Raw genomic sequence first — 13,666 nt, 5'->3', positions numbered from 1 at the left:
CCGCAACCTTTGACTCCGTATCAAACGTAGCGACCAACACCTCACATGACGTATTCTCGATGTTGAGGTATTGACAATATACAATCACATTTATCAATATACAGCAAGTATAAGTAATTTGGTGTTGAATGCCAGTAGATCAGAATTTGTTAATTGAACTTTACCTGTTTAAGGGGCACTAGCTGCCAAATTCATGTTCTTCATCGATTTTAATAAAATTCACATTAAACGTGTATATAGTGTTGAATTTTTTTATTAAAATGTTGCGCACAATCTTGGCTGATATGCATAAAACCATTATATTTCATGACACTGCATGAAAAAGAAATTGACTTATCGTATAATACCAGAACCAGAGACATATATATTGTATCTAATATCTCTGCCAGAACTAAAAAATAAACTACAGTAAGTCCACATACACATAAGAGGGTATGGATGTGAATTAACAGAATAGAGAACAAAGGACAAAGAAAAAAAAAAGGAATAAAGAATAGTGAAAGAAAGAGAATAATGGAAAAAAGTGTAAGTTATTAAAAATATAACTAAAAAAGAAGACAGAAAAAAAGACACCCCTCCGAGACGAGCCTTACATGCACTGTTATTACCCAAGGTTAATTTTACGGCGGCTCATTTTATTTTGGCTTAGAAATAAACATAATTGACAAGTTTCCTTCCCCTGCATTCTCGATCCCACATGTAAATAGCACGGTGATTTTCAAAAAGACATTGATACATCATTACAACACACACTTGCCGTCAGTATTTGAATATATTGATTAAGAAGGTATAGAAGATAAATGCACGCACACTATTATCCACCACTGGCCTAAATAGTTAGTCCGCAAACAACGAGGGTAATAAAAACCCAGCACTTTGAACACAGCCACCGGCATGGTGTGAACCCGGGGGGGCCACTTCAAACTTTTTTTGGTAGGGGTGAGCAGCTGAGACATCAAGTACCCCACCCTTTTCATATATTTTGTTATTCAAAAATATATACCTTGTCATATATTAATTAACAAAAAACAGACCTATAGATATATTTCAATATTTTTCCCGCTTATCATCTTGTTAAGAAGCAAAATAGTCGCAATATTATCCCCTTCTTTTCCAATAAATTCGTCACATCTTAAACACTTTTTTCTTATTGCCCATTTTACATCTTTCATTATGAAGATATTTCAATTCCAAAATACAATACATATAAAAGACGTTTGGTCAGATCATAGATGGTATTACATCTATGGTCAGATAAATGTAATATCACCCCAGAGTGTAACACCTTCACCGATTTTAACATGTTTAATTTTAATTAAAAACTGATAAAAACTTTCATTGCCGTTCCCTCTTAAAGGATGCTGTCACAATGGAATTTCTTTAAATAATTGTTATCATGTTTTATGTATACAAACCCTTGAATGTTAATTAGGTGCAAATGTCAAAATAGTTGGATTTATTGCATCTACCACTGGCATCAGTACCACATCAGAATAAATAGAGTTTAATTGGTTTGACAAATAACTGATGCATATATGACTGTAGTTTAACCGCATTAAGAATACGGACATCTGATTAGTTTCAGATACTTATGATATAATCAAGCAAGTGATAATATCAACCTATTGATATATTTAATCCGAATTTCTCACCCTTTTCATATATCATAGAGCATGAAAAAGTGACCTATTTCAGCGGCTCATCCCTACCACTAATTATATAGCAAGTGGCCCCCCCTCTGAAAGCTTCCCACTATCCATTTCTACCCATAGAAAACTTTTGCCTTTCATTTATCAAAAATGAAATATGTTGATATTAATGGTATATAAGAATTATTGGGGAATTCAAACCATTCCTATTGTAAGTGATAAAACTAAATTTATATCAGGGTGATTGAAATGAGGAAAAAAAAGGGGGGATCAGGAGTTCAAGGCCCCCTGTTTGGGAAAAGAATTGGTTGATTATATATGGAATCACTGAGTCATGGCAGGAGCAGGCCCCTCTTAGGCAGTCGGTGGGCCCCACTTATGAAAAATTCTGGATCCACCACTGTGGTCAGGGTGGTCTTCAGTTGTATTATCTTTTTAAAAAAAAATTACACCTGTATAGTGTATATTCTTTAGTGTAAATCAAGGGAAAATACTGTGAACTATCTGTGCATTGGGGCTTATTAAAAGGTATTTCGGGGGGGGGGAAGAAAGAAGGGAGGGTGAGTCCATGGGAGGTAATCCCCACCCCTTTTAATTTGAGAATATGCTATTATCTTGTAAACGGTCCAGATCCCCATCCCTAAACCATATATATTCTTGAATGGGACGATAAAACAAATCAAATGAAATTAAAAGGAGGTCTTTGGGGGTTTCACCACTCTGTTCAATTTGAGAATGTGCTATTATCTTGTGAACGATCCAGATCCCCACCCCTAAACCATATATATTCTTGTCGGGGACAATAAAATTAATAATGAAATAAAATAAAAGTGAAGTCCCACCCCCTCTAGTTTGAAAACTTGTAAACGGTCAAGATCCCCACCCCTAAACCATATTTATATATTCTTGTATAGAACAATAAAACAAATAAAAGGAAATATAGGGAGAGTTCATGGGGTTCACCCCCACCCCCACATGTTTGAGAAACTTTTAAATGGTTGAGATCCCCTGTCATCCAGTGGTTAGGTGAAAAAATTTCAGGATCCCTTGATATTCTTGTATGAGACAATAAAACAAATCAAATGAATATAGGATCATCCCCTTTGTCTTGGGTTGGGAACCCCCCTTTTTAAAATGGCTGGATCCGCCCCGGCATACCATCTAGCTAGCTATAAAGGCTTTAAAAATATGAAATCAAACAAAGAAATTAACAGTGTAGGCAACTGTTTTGAATTTAAAAAAAGTCTTTTACATATATAACAATGTTAAATTTTTTGTGCATTTATTTTTGCTTATCGTATTTTCAATAATGGACAAAATTGCATGATTAAATATTGTAATTTAAGAAAAATCAGCATACATGATATAAAATGGGAAGTGGAAACTGGGAATTTGACAAAGAGACAACAACCCAATCAAAGAGCAGACAACGGCCGAAGGTCACCTATGGGTCTCCAATGCAGTGAGAAAAATTCGGCACTGGTCTTCAGCTCATAAATATGTATCAGAAATGAAAACGAGATACAGCTTTCAGTTGTATTAATAAAAACCTCACAATAAGTTCTGAATATCAGAATATACAGTATTGCAAGATTCTCTCAAAATGTACACATAGAGCTGAAAAACTGTCAGTGACTGTAAAATTAATCATGCTAACATTAAAGTCCATGGAGTCCATCTTAATATGCATATTTTCGTACAAAGGAATATAAGTATGCAATAGACATCAAGTTTTCAAAAATAAGAGTATCTATGCCATTAATTTACGACAAGATCTTAATCAAGTAATAATTTCGGTTTGTTTAAATATTTCGGAGGTTAGTATGACCTCCTCTTTGGTGATGATGTTTTCGTTTTAAAGTTGGGAAAATTGTTTGTACATGTACCAACTAAAATAAAAACACAAAGTCAATCTAGAATTATGTTTTTATCATTTTTTTATGTTTAGGTTGTCAGCAAGATGAAAAGGACAAGTATGCAGTTCAAAATTCAAAATGTGGATAAGTTGAGGTTCTAGGTCTTACCTTTTCAGATTTTCATATTTTGCATGGATGAAATCAAAGGTTATATGATGGACAGCAGAGAAAGAAAAAAACAACTTTTCAATTATCCTGCTCCTGGATAAATGTAAAACATCTTGTTTTTCGGTAAGTTTTATGCTCTGTTTTGATAGTGTTAGTGCATTCATCTTTCCAGTCTTTCCTCTAAATTGTAAGTTTTTGGTGAGTGTTCACCATGAATTTCAGTAAGTAACTTGTGGATTTACATGTATATACTCAAAATTTAGTACTAATATTAATGGGATTTTAGCATGACATCCTGCCAAATGCTTGTTAATCATGTTTATGTTCCAGAACAAACAAGTATTTGGACTGTACGCTTGCCCAATTTTAAGAAGTTGGTCAAGTTTATTACAAACAAATGTACAGTACAGATCAACATAACTGAAATCTTTAATAGATTAATACAAAAAGTTTAATTGCAGTTAAAATAAAAACACAGGTTTGGTCGAGCTGGTACCAGACAGTACAAATATACTTAAATGGTCTGACTGTACACATATGGTGGGACTGTAAGTTCTGGACCGTAAAAGTAACATCCGAATACTGATATGGTCTGGAACATTTATACACGTCTTAAAATTAATATCAAACACATTGGTGTTTGATAGAACTATAATGTTTTTGGATATCAAAATCAAAAATATCCCATTTTTACTTTTAATATAGAAGAAGATTATTGATGTATGTTTAAATGTATATTAAAATGAGACAGCAAGCCAACAACACAAAAAATAAGGATAAAACATACATATTTTTTTTGTATCAATGTTATAATTTCCAATATGTTCAAGGTATTTTTTCATTGAAATAAAACACAAATTGAAATCTGTCTGAACTTCAAAAGCTTAAAGAAATATTGTTTCTGTTGTCTGCATTTTGTATAATATATTGCAAATTCTTGTGAATAATGGAATGTTATTATAGTTGTCTAAAGTTTTCACATTGATCTTTATACTGTAAATTCATAAATTATTGCGTGCATTTATTATTGCGATTCTGTCATTTTAGACTTAAATGCGATTTTAAATTTTACGATTTTGAGAAAAATCCTGTTTAATCCATATAAAATATTTCATAATGCGAGTTTAAATTATTGCGTTTACAACTCCGTTGCATTGTTCGCAATAAAAAAAAACTCGCATTAATTCCGAATTTACAGTATATATATATATATAACTTGGGAAAATACCCAAATGTTATAAAGAAGAATAAATTAATTGATTGTTATATGGTATTAGAATAGGAAGATGTGGTATATTGCTAATTTGACAACCCTCCATCAGAGACCAAAGGATGTAGGCCGTTAGCAACTGATGACACAGGACAACCTTTAACAATCAGTAAAATCCATATTGCATAGCTATTTTTATTGAAAATCATATTATTGCTACATGTATGAAAACAATTTTGTATAATCCATTACTTTAGATTTTATTGGTTCTTTTTCAGAAGGATTGAAATTCACCACCTAGAATAAATGGAGAAAACATAGAAACAAGACCAGAATAAATTCAAAGACAAAAGTTGGATCAGTTATTATTTTCATCACTCAGTCAATGATTTGAAGTTCTTTTAAATTCAAAAAAATATTGAAACCACAATAATGTCAAAGTTCTGTGCTGAATGTCCAAAAAGTGGACTATACCATCAAACAATGCTGGATGATAAGAAACTATTAATGTTTTGTGTTGAGGGATATTGTGAAAAAAATAGATTTACTTAAATAGCTACTAGTATGTTAAGCCTAACAATAGAGTTTTTATTGATTTCAAATGGCAAATAATTGTGTTTCAAGAAAGTATTCTATAATTCATGAATAAACATATATTACATATTACATTATCTGCTTTGTTGTTTAAAAGTTTAGTTTTGAACAGTTAAAGAACAATATGCTAAATTAACATTTCCCACATTTTTTGTCCCAAGAAAAAAAGATATTCAATTAAAAAGATTCATCTTATAATAATTTACTACCAAATAGAAAACATTGTAACATACACATTACTGTTTATTTATATCTATATATTTACAATTAGAATCCCATAGGATTTTAATTTGTCCCATGGGATATTAAAAATCCCATGGGATAATACAAATCCCATGGGATTTTTTTTGTCCCATGGGACAACAAATATCCCATGGGACTACAATAATCCCATGGGACAAAAAAAAATCCCATGGGATTTAACCAAAATCCCATGGGATAATGGAAAATCCCATGGGATTTTGCCTTGTCCCATGGGATATTGAAAATCCCATGTTTTTATAATTCAAATTGCAAAATAAATATGAAAGTAACTGTAGAAAACCAATGAAATTATTGAATCCCATGTAATTCTGCACATTTTGGTTATATACATGATATTGTAGCTCTTGTTTGAGGCGGCGGCGGATTTGCAAATGAGTGTTTTGCAAATTAAAAGTGTCCAGTGTTATAGGATCAGATAAAGCCATTGTTGAAGAAACTGAAATACATACCATCAACTTTCTTGAGTCATTAGGTATGATAAATCTATTTGTATATGCCTGTCATAGGCTAAATAACTATATATTTATCAAATGTTCATGAATAGAGGAAAAAACGTCATTTTTTGCTGCATGTTTATCAAAATAAAAAAAAATGCGCTATTTACAGTTTTATAAAATTTGAGTCACATAATCTCCTTGCAAAATGAAACAAATTGCTGTTTTAAAAAATAGGGGTCCATGCATCGTTTTCAAATTAAATCAGTTTGAATGATAAAAATCAGTCGAAAAATGCATGTTTTCTCGATATGTCATAGTTTGACGTCGCGAAAATAACATTTTACGTTAGCACCATCATTACCTTCCCTGTAACTGTATCGTATGCCCTTAAGGTACATTGTAATACATTAAAAGGTAACAAGAATTAAGTTGTAAAATTTAATTAACATCAAATTGGGTTTCGCGTTTTCAGGCGTTTATAACCATCAACATTCTATGCCTATTTTCATATTTATAAAGTACCATAATTCTTAAATAGAAAAATGAATATATAACAAATATTTAAATTGATCACAATTTTGTAATGCAATAACCATGGTTAAAGCATATCAATAAACATAATAAAAGCATTGACTTAACAATTCATTAGTAAATTGCATAAAAACAACATAAAGTGCAAATTTCCAATCTATAAAAAACTATAAGTCAATAATAAAAATTGTCAAAATTTCAATGTATATATTTAACTTTACCATGTTTACTATTGTACTATTACTAGAATTAATACCACCATTGTTTTCCTATATTTATGATATCAGTCTTAGTTTGTTCATTTTTTTTTTAAAGTGTGCATAATTTATTCGTGTCAACATATTCGAATAAAAAAATACTTGATATGAATAAAGTTTTATCCTGTCCAGTAAATCAGCCAATTTTCACTGAAGAATTCATTGTATTTAAAAAAAGAATGACCATCACTGCACAAAGCTGGAAGAGTGGAAGTAAACAAATTTTCAACACCTTTTTTTTTCGTTTACAAGCTTTTAAAAGTAATTTAACCATGTATCCTTAAATTTCAAAAACATTTTATAATTTTATAAAAAGACTAAATAAAAATAAAACAGTGCTATGAAACTCCCAAGATATATGTTAAAAAAAAATTCTTCAATGAAAAGCAGGTTTATCTTGACATCATATGCATATAACTGTCAAATTCAAGAAAACATATTTTTCTATCCTTTTTTTTTAACTTTATATCAACCAGGATGTCATAGACATGATAGATATAAGAAGATATGGTACATGTATCAGTAACAATGACACAACTTTCCATCCAAGTCACAATTCATAAAAATAAACCATTATAGGTAAAGTCTTCAACACGGAGCATTGGCTCACACTAAACAGCAAGCTATAAAGGGGCCCAAAAATTACTAGTAAAAAACAATCAAACAGGAGAACTAATTGTCTAATCTACATAAAAAACGAGAAACACTTATAAACCACATCAACAAACGACAATTACTAGACATCAGATTAAAAGAAAAATCAAAATCATGCGGGTAATGATAAAAATTAAAATATAGTGTAGACCAATAAATACACATGTTATCAAATATTTGTTTTATAATTTCATCTCCATTAAAACACCATAACATGATACAATAGATGTGTTTAAAATTATAAACACCATTTATGTTTCTATGTATTCCTTCATTATAAGTTCTCTAAGTTTCAATCCCTCAAAACTATAACTTTTACCCTATAAATCATGCTAAAAAATAAAATAATCAGTCACTACACCTGTCCACAATCATAACTAACAATGACTGATCATATTAATATAAACTTTGTTGAAAAATCATTGATAAAATAATTTTCTGTTCAATAAAATAAGGAAAATTTATAAATAATTGTGTAAAGATTATAGATTAAACCTCATGTTTCAAGGCGAAGTTTATAAGCAAAACAAAATACTAGCAAAATAAAGGACGCTAAATACCATGACTATTCCTTTCGCTTTGTTTAAAAAAAAATATAATTCAAATTTACTTTCTAATTCAATTTTTCTTTTGCCTTGAAAGTTTATGAATTTTTCATTAATTTTAGAACAAAATTTGTTTTATATTAACCAGTTTACTGTCGTCAAGGGGGATAGGGTGGGGTGGGGTTTTTAAATTTACAAACTATGCATTTTAATGGGAACATTTAGTTGGACCCTTCCCCTTTTATCCTAGGTTGGCAACCCCAGTCTTTATGCTTAACCACAACCTACGGCATTGGTTGTAAAATTGCTCTCGGGCTTGTAAAATTCTCTCTACAAGCCAACAGAATCCAACTAAAATTTTCAAAAATTGAGCGTCTGGCTTGTGGACTCAAAAGTTAAGCGTGAAGGCTGGAACCCCCTTTTAAAAATGTCTTATTCTGTCCCTGAGTGGTCTGATAGTAATAGTAGTAAACAGGAATATTCTTATAACTAAAGTTAAAACATGCTGGTCATGGACATTCGCAAATGATTTAAATTAAAAATACAGTATGTGATCACTTTTGCACTCAAATTTAATTCAATTGTTTAGTCGGTATTTAATGTTTGAAACTTACAAAAATAACTTAAGGGACATACTGTATACCATTACACAGCATTATAATGTTCTATAGCACCAAGTAAGACTCAATAAAAGGTTAGCGGTTAATTTCCAGGGAAAGTTAGAGAAAACGGATGTTGACACCTTGTGTATTTCCAGAGACAAGGACGGATACATAAGGCCAAAATCCGAATTTAATTTTTCGCAATAACGTTATAATAATATATTTATATCTAAATTTAATGTTTACAAACATGCTAAACAAAACATAAAAAATATTTTTTGCAAACAGTAAATAAAAAATAATGTTGGAAATGTTGGTGAATATAAAAACATACAAAAATAAATGTTGGCGAACTTGGCTAAGTTGGCAAACTTCAGTAAGTTGGCCTTCATTACATATACAGATCTGTAAAACAATGTTGGCGAACTTGGTAAACAATAATTATTATGTTAAGGTTGGCGAACAATAATAATTAAAAAAAATTGGCGAAGTTGGCGCACACTTGGCGAACAGTAAATGTTAGTGAACAGTACAGGTTTCGTAAAGGTTGGCAATGACACTGGCGAACAGTAATGTTTTCCTGAATATTGGCAACCTAAGCGAACAGTATTAATTCGTAAATGTTTGCGAAAAGTTATGACTACATAAATATTGGCAATGTTGGCGAACAATAATGATTTCCTAAAGTTGGCAACATTGGCGAACAGAGTCATTAGTATTGATTTCGTAAATGTTGACGACGTTGGCTACATTGACGAACAGTAATGCGTTTGTAAATGTTGGCGACGTTGGCGAACAGTATTGATTTCATAAATGTTGGCGACGTTGGCGACTTTGGCGAACAGTAATGAGTGCGTAAATGTTGGCGACGTTGGCGACGTTGGCGAACAGTAATGAGTTTGTAAATGTTGGCGACGTTGGCGACGTTGGCGATCAGTATTGATTTCATAAATGTTGGCGACGTTGGCGACGCTGGTGAACAGTATTGATTTCATAAATGTTGGCGACGTTGGCGACGTTGGCGAACAGTAATGAGTTTGTAAATGTTGGCGACGTTGGCGAACAGTATTGATTTCATAAATGTTGGCGACGTTGGCGAGGTTGGCGAACATTAATGAGTTCGTAAATGTTGGCGACGTTGGCGACGCTGCCGAACAGTACAGATTTCGGAAATGTTGGCGAAGTTGGCGACGTTAGCGAACATTTACACAATCCTGTACCAGAATGCTATTCCCTATTCGTTACCTATTCCTTACTTATTCCCTATTCCCTATTCGTTACCTATTCGTTACTTATTCCCTTTTCCCTTTTCGTTACTTATTACATATTCCCTATTCGTTACCTATTCATTACTCATTCCCTATTCCCTATTCGTTACCTATTCGTTACTTGTTCCTTATTCGTTTCCTATTCGTTACTTATTCCTTATTCCTTACTTATTCGATTTTTAATATCCTTCCCCCTTTTTAATTGTTTATATTCTTATCTCTGGTTATAGTTCTAAATTTGTTGAGGTAAAATGACCTTTTTATGACCTATTTATATGTGTTTGTGCTCAACCGATCCTGTTGCTTTATGTTCGATACTCATTTGTATCGTATTCGATTTTTATACGTTCTACCTTTTAACTGTTTTATATTCGTATGTTTGAAGATCTGGTTCTCGGTTAGAAGAGGTGATTTCACCTTTTAGTGCTTGTATAAAAAGGAAGATGTGGTATGATCACCAATGAAACAACTCCCCACAATAGACCAAAATGACACAGAAATTAACAACTATAGGTCACGATACGGCCTTCAACAAAAAGCAAAGACCATACTGCATGGTCAGCTATAAAACATGTTAGCGGGGTGTACATCGTTTCGGAGCTTGACTAATACCTTGTTTATAACACGCGTATTATACGTTGCACCTTTTAGAAAATGATTTTCAATTGTGTTCTTGTCACTGGTGGTAAATTTGGGTTCTAAGGGGTGATTTAACCCTATAAGCGCGTATGTACCTGTTTTAGCGCTCGACTGTTACCCTGTTACTTATTCGTTTCCTATTCGCGTCTCATACGTTTGTTATACGTTGCACCTTTTAGAAAATGATTTTCAATGGTTTTCTTGTCTCTGGTGGTACCTATGTGTTCTAAGAGGGAAAAAAACCTATTAGCGCCTATGTTCCCGTTACAGCGCTTCAATGTTATCCTGTTACTTATTCGTTCCTTATTCCCTTATAAAACGTGTGTTATACGTTCCAATTTTAAAAAGAAATATTTTTGTGTCTCTGGTGGTTACTGCCGGTTCTTAGAGGTGAAATAACCCTAATAGAACATATGTACCCGTTCCAGCGCTCGACTGATACACTGTTACTTATACGTTCCTTATTCGCTTTTAATACGCGTGGTATACGTTGAACCTTGAAATAAATCGATTATCGATTGCTTTCATGTCTCTGGCGGTAATTATGTGTTCTCTGAGGTGAAAAAAAAAAACTATTAGCGCAAATGTACCCGTTTCAGCGCTACACTGATACCCTGTTACTTATTCGTTTCTTATTTGTTTATAAAACGTGTGTTATGCGTTGCACTTTAAAAAAGAAATATTTTTGTGTTTCTGGTGGTAACTGTCGTTTCTTAGAGGTGAAATAACCCTAGTAGAACATATGTACCCGTTTCAGCGCTCGACTGATACCATGTGACTTTTTCGTTTCTTAATCGCTCTTAATACGCGTGGTATACGTTGCACCTTGAAATAAATCGATTATCGATTGCTTTCATGTCTCTGGCGGTAATTATGTGTTCTCTGAGGTGAAAAAAAACTATTAGCGCAAATGTACCCGTTTCAGCGCTACAATGATACCCTGTTACTTATTCGTTCCTTATTCGCTTATAAAAAGTGTGTTATGCGTTGCACTTTAAAAAAGAAATATTTTTGTGTCTCTGGTGGTAACTGTCGGTTCTTAGAGGTGAAATAACCCTAATCGAACATATCTACCCGTTTCAGCTCTCGACTGATACCCTGTTACTTATTCGTTCCTTATTCGCTTTTAATACGCGTGGTATACGTTGCACCTTGAAATAAATCGATTATCGATTGCTTTCATGTCTCTGGTGGTAATTATATGTGTTCTCTGAGGTGAAAAAAACCATATTAGCGCATATGTACTCGTTTCAGCGCTACACTGATACCCTGTTACTTATTCGTTCCTTATTTGCTTATAAAACGTGTTTTATACGTTGCACTTTAAAAAAGAAATATTTGTGTGTCTCTGGTGGTAACTGTCGGTTTTTAAAGGTGAAATAACCCTAATAGAACATATGTACCCGTTTCAGCGCTCGACTGATACCCTGTTACTTATTCGTTCCTTATTCGCTTTTAATACGCGTGGTATACGTTGTACCTTGAAATAAATCGGTTATCGATTGCTTTCATGTCTTTGGCGGTAAGTATACGTTCTCTGAGGTGAAATAACCATATTAACGCATATGTACCCGTTCCAGAGCTCAACACAATTGAAAATCCTTTTCTAAAAGGTGCAACGTATAACAAACATATTATAAGTGAATAAGTAACGAATAAGTAACAGGGTAATTACCGAGTGCTGGAACGGATACATATACGCTAATAGGGTCATTTCATCTCTAAGAACATATTGTTACCACTAGAGACATGAACACAATTGAAAATCCTTTTCTAAAAGTTGCAACGTATAACAAACGTATTATAAGTGAATAAGTAACGAATAAGTAACAGGGAATTTACCGAGTGCTGGAACGGATACATATACGCTAATAGGGTCATTTCATCTCTAAGAACATATTGTTACCACTAGAGACATGAACACAATTGAAAAACGATTTATTTCAAGGTGCAACGTAAATCCTGCATATTAAAAGCGTATAAGGAAAGAATAAGTAACAGGGTATTTACCGAGAGCTGGAACGGGTACATACGCGCTAACAGGTTTTTTTCATCTCTAAGAACACATTGTTACCACCAGAGACATGAACACAATTCAAAATCATTTTATTTCAAGGTGCAACCTTAACCCTGCGTATTTAAAGCGAATATGTAACAGGGTGTTAACCGAGCGCTGGAACGGGAACATATGCGCTAATAGGGTTATTTCATCTCTAAGAACACATTGTTACCACCAGAGACATGAATACAATTGAAAATCCTTTTCTAAAAGGTGCAACGTATAACAAACGTATTATAAACGAATAAGTAACAAATAAGTAACAGGGTATTTACCGAGCGCTGGAACGGGAACATACGCTCTAACAGGGTTATTTCATCCATAAGAACACATTGTTACTACTAAAGACATGAACACAATTGAAAAACGACTTATTTCAAGGTGCAACGTATAACAAACGTATTTAAAGCGAATAAGGAACGAATTAGTAACAGAGTATTAACCGAGCGCTTGAACGGGTACATATGTTACTAATAAAGACATGAACACAATTGAGAAACGACTTATTTCAAGGTGCAACGTATAACAAACGTATTTAAAGCGAATAAGGAACGAATTAGTAACAGGGTATTAACCGAGCGCTTGAACGGGTACATATGCGCTAATAGGGTTATTTCATCTTTAAGAACACATTGTTACCACCAGAGACATGAATACAATTGAAAATCCTTTTCTAAAAGGTGCAAGGTATAACAAACGTATTAATAAGTAACGAATAAGTAACAGGGTACTATCCGAGCGCTTGAACAGGTGCATACGCGCTAACAAGGTTATTTTATCTCTAAGAACACATTGTTACAACTAGAGACATGACTACAATTGAAAAATGACCTATTTCAAGGTTCAACGTATAACAAACGTATTGAAAGCCAATACGGAACGAATAAGTAACAGGGTATTGACCGAGCACTGGAACGGATACATACACGCTAA

General features: G+C 33.0%; 1 long non-coding RNA gene across 1 annotated transcript; it reads left to right on the top strand.

Annotated features, from left to right (window-relative positions):
• The first annotated feature begins 268 nt into the window (after window positions 1-268).
• On the top strand, window positions 269-5,523 carry LOC139501441 (uncharacterized). The gene is made up of 3 exons (XR_011658568.1): window positions 269-787; window positions 3,598-3,796; window positions 5,162-5,523. It is a non-coding gene; the product is annotated as an uncharacterized lncRNA (long non-coding RNA).
• The last annotated feature ends 8,143 nt before the right edge of the window (window positions 5,524-13,666 follow it).

This window comes from Mytilus edulis, chromosome 13 (genome assembly GCF_963676685.1).
Source record: "Mytilus edulis chromosome 13, xbMytEdul2.2, whole genome shotgun sequence".
Classification (NCBI taxonomy): Eukaryota; Metazoa; Mollusca; class Bivalvia; order Mytilida; family Mytilidae; genus Mytilus; species Mytilus edulis.
Note: the sequence above shows the minus strand (reverse complement) of the source record. Positions and strands in the feature narration are given on the sequence as shown.